Genomic DNA, 4,258 nt, shown 5'->3' on the forward strand with positions numbered 1-4,258 from the left:
CTGAACCGTTTGGCACTGGGGTGACTGCCCGAGGAGACGGAGAGGGAGGAGACTCTCAGGATGCGCTCCCGACTGGTGGCTCACACACGGAAGAGGTCCTCACAGGCGGGTTGCTTGCCAGCTGGGACTCAACCCTGGGCGGGGAAATGCCTATAATGTCTGCAAGACCCCGAGCGGTTAAAACAGGAGAGAGCAGAAAAATGAGAGGTGGCTGGTAACAGCATTTGGAGCTTTCTCTACGCCTGCTGCATCGACTGGCCCGTGTAAGATGATACAATGACCTGCTGTCCAGCAGCCCCGGAAACCATGCACAGTGCAGTGCCAAGCTACCCGCACCAAGCACGGACTTGTGCATCTAGTTTTTGATTATTGTTGTTGTTTTGTGTGTCTGTCTGCATGCCTCGTGCCAGAACAGGCTGCCAAATCCCCTGCAACCCAATTTGTAGACAGTTGTGAGCTGCCATGTGGGTGCTGGGAATTGAACCTGGGTCCTCTGGAAGAGCAGCCAGTGCTCTTAACTTCTGAGCCATCACCATCCCCTAGGTTTTTTTTTCTTTTTTTAAAGGCCCTGAGATTTAGAGGCATGATTTGCATAATTATAACTTGGTGAACGGTAATGAACTGAGCCAAACTGATCCCTCCTTCCCTCCCTCCCTCCCTCCCTCCCTCCCTCCCTCCCTTCTTTCCTCCCTCTCTCCAGAATTTAAGGTAGAATTGCTGAGCTGCTTGCAAGAGGACTGGGGTAGGGGGTGGGGAATACCCTAAAAAAGTCAGAAACAGAAAATACAGAGATACCATATTTGTGACACATGCCTTATCCAGAGGGATTGGTTGTGGTCTGGATGGCCCCAGCCCTGTGACTTGATTTCTAGAACTCAACTGGGGGATCTAGTCATTCTGAGACCCACCAGGTGGTGGACTCCCTCTTGGAAACTGGGGTGTGTTTCTGTGAAGCGCTAAGTGGGCAGAGAGACCCCCGCTTGAGGACCCCCAATGCTGGACCTTCCTATGGGGGTAGGTTTCCTGCAGCCAAGGGAGACCGGCACCTTTGGGGACACATACTGCTCAGCAGAGCTCTCTGTACCTAAGCAGGCAGGATAAATGTCAACTCCCCATCCCTACCAAGGACTCACAGACACAGCAAACAGAATGAGTTTGGGGAACTCTCAGAGGTCTAGCCAAAGCCAGCTGGCTAGAGTTTTCATTTGCCCAAAATATTTTGATGCCATATTTTGCAAATACATTTTAATGGTTCCAGAATTTCCATAAATTTTACTTCTTTGGACCCATCTCAAAGCTCAGGCCAGCACAAGAATGCTCTTCTGTGTCACACTCCTTCCACAGGCCATTGTCTGGACGTGCCTGCCCAGAGAAGCAAGGCTGAAAGACTTACCTGTCACCTCTTCAAGGCCCCCCACCCCACCCCGTCTCTATGCACCCTAGTCAGTAAGCTCTCAGATATGGGTCACAGGGAGGACCTCCCAAGGCAAAGGAGTATCTGAGCCAGCCAGGGCTGACATGGCCATTTGTTGGGTTTGGGAACTTCCCCTAAGCGTTGAGGTTAGCAATGTATGTGGGGAGGTTGCCAGTGTGCACAGTACAGCGTGAAGATGCGTGCATGAGGCGTGAGCAGGGGAAGGCGGGCCCAGCCTCTAACCACCTAACCCTCTGTGGAAACCCACGCGCATGTGGACGTTGGTGGCACACGCCTTTAATCCCAGCACTCGGGAGGCAGAGGCAGGCGGATCTCTGTGAGTCTGAGGCTAGCCTGGTCTACAGAGCGAGTTCCAGAGCAGCCGGGGATACACAGAGAAACCCTGTCTTGGAAAACAAACAGACCCCATGTGCAAAGCAGAAATGAGATCCCTGTAGAGACGCCCCCCCCTCACCTGCACACGGAGTCTGAGACCCAGAAGGCTGGGTTCAAAGGCAGGGGGAGGAGTGGGCCATGCTGTCAGCACCGACACACGGAGGTCCAGGCAGAGGAGATGGTGAAGAGCGGGCAGAGTCATGCAGAAAAACCAGCTGGGCAGACGGCCTCGTCACGCGTGCCTTGTGCCCTGGCACAGATAGGAGCCTGTGTACAATTGAGCGTGTTGCTACATGTGCCAAGGAGTCTGCCTGTTACCAGACCTGCCCAGCCAGGGCCCTGCCCTCGGGAATGATTCCAACAGGCAGTGTTACCACGGGCAGCCTCCTTTCGAAGCTGATGTCATATATGACGGGAGGAGCCAGCAGCCTTTTCAGGTGGGGCCTCACACGCACAGAGATACACCAAATCACACGCTTGAGCTGCGCATACACGGCTGCTGCTTCTCATCAGTGGCCTGGGACAACTCTGCGTGTGTGTGTGTGTGTGTGTGTGTGTGTGTGTGTGTGTGTGTGTGTCTGCCTGCCTGTCTGTCTGTCTGTCTGTCTGTCTGTCTGTCTGTCTGTCTGAGGCATAAAGTATGAGGTCCACCTCAGGAGTTCCAGTCATGAAATCAGCCCCAGCCTCTCTGGCCTTTCAGGACTCAGAGCCACGCCTAGGCTGAGGGCAGATGGGGGCTGTTCACTCTGTTCAGGAGTGACTCCTTCACCGTAGGGGTGCAGGGCAGAGTTGTCCTCTCCTGACCCAGGGTTTCAGGTCGCCGTTCTTGTACCCAAGTTCCCTAGATACAGAAGATCTGGAATTTTGGAGGTAGTGGGGGAAAAGGTACACAGAGAATATTCCATCTTGAAGCCCAGAATTTTCCAAGCACTTCCAGAGCAATCTTATAGCAAGTCTCCCCCTCAGCCCCTGTACTCATCAGCCTGGTTGTGTTTTTGTTTTATTTTTTCTTTCTTTTTTGTTTTTGGCCAGTGGCCACCATCCACACTCTAAGTATCCAAGACTGTTGGTATCCTAAACTGGATACCAACAGAGCACATCACTCTGGTTCCCGTTTTCTGTTAGCCTCTGAGGAAAGCTAAAAACAGACGTGTCAATCATGGCGGCTGGGTGGAATGGAGACAAGCCTGGCCCTCTCTGAGGCTATAAGCCAGCCTGGTAGGTAGAAGAGCCTAGTGCTGCTATGCCCAACTTGACATGGGAAGAAACTCACAATATCCAGCCACCAGGGGGCAGGCTGCACCTACCCGACCACTGGCCCATTTCTGGGCCCTTATTCTTGGTTATGAGTGTCATTTTAAGTAGGAAGGGAATGGCCCCTGGTCCCGCCTGGCACCAGATAGAGGGTATCTCTGAGAATGTATGCAGAGGGGAAAGATGGCTAGAAGCCCCTGGACACGGCATTCAGCGGGAAGAATCTGTGATGAGGACGGCAGGTCTTGGTAAACGGATGGATGTATCATGATACCGAAGGTGAGCATTTACCCCTTAGGAATGATGTCACACCGAATCTCAAGCATTTACCCCTTAGGAATGATGTCACACCGAATCTCAAACATGCACCCATGCTTTGGTTACATAAGCTAACAGACTCCCTACTGTTGCTAAAGCTGCCTTGAGTTCTTCTTTTAACCCACAGACACGCTCTAGTTATGCGATGCTTAGTCCTTGCACAAAAAGTTACCGGTGAGTGGGAGCTGGAGAGACGGCTCAGCAGTTAGGAGCACTGGCTGCTCTTCCAGAGGTCCTGGGTTCCAACCCCAGCACCCACACGGTGGCTCACAGCCATCTGCAACTCCAGTTCCAGAGGATCTGACACCCTCTTCTGGCCTCTTCAGAGAGCAGGCACACACACGTGGTACACAGATAAAACACACATGTGCATACATTAAACTTACTTTTTTTTTTAAGTCCTCCGTGGTGAGTTCGAGACCAGCCCGGTCTACAAGAGCTAGTTCCAGGACAGCCTCCAAAGCCACAGAGAAACCGTGTCTCAAAAAAAAAATTCTCAGTGGCTCCAGTTTATCTACAGGCTGAATTCCAGCCTCTTCCTCTGTCACTACACAGCCTTCTCTGTACAAACCGGATGCAGAAATTCGCTAGCTCAGAAACCTGAAGCCCCCTGAGAATGACTCCAAGTGACATCTCTGTGGTGACTCCACACAGAATAATCAGCTCTCCCCTGTGCCATCCGTGATTTTCCCTCTGCCTCTTCTACTGGACCTCAGGCCTTTCATTAGGGCTAGCCTGCAATACGGAAGCACAGTGATTGAGTGTGGGTGAGACATGGCCTGGTTAGGCTGGAGTGGGCGGGGCTCCTTGGAACCTTCCTGTAGAACCTTGGCCAGGTACCCACCAGGAGAGGAGAGATGCTTTCTGGAGAAACCT

At 52.5% G+C, this 4,258-nt stretch overlaps 1 long non-coding RNA gene across 1 annotated transcript; it reads right to left on the reverse strand.

The window, feature by feature from the left end:
• Positions 1-1,230: 1,230 nt before the first annotated feature.
• Positions 1,231-3,675, reverse strand: LOC121137655. The gene is made up of 2 exons (XR_005874949.1): positions 1,890-3,675; positions 1,231-1,362 (listed from the first exon to the last, which is right to left on the reverse strand). It is a non-coding gene; the product is annotated as an uncharacterized LOC121137655 (long non-coding RNA).
• Between the last annotated feature and the right edge of the window lie 583 nt (positions 3,676-4,258).

The sequence above is a fragment of the Mesocricetus auratus genome, unplaced genomic scaffold (assembly GCF_017639785.1).
Source record: "Mesocricetus auratus isolate SY011 unplaced genomic scaffold, BCM_Maur_2.0 Super-Scaffold_100691, whole genome shotgun sequence".
NCBI classification, from domain to species: domain Eukaryota; kingdom Metazoa; phylum Chordata; class Mammalia; order Rodentia; family Cricetidae; genus Mesocricetus; species Mesocricetus auratus.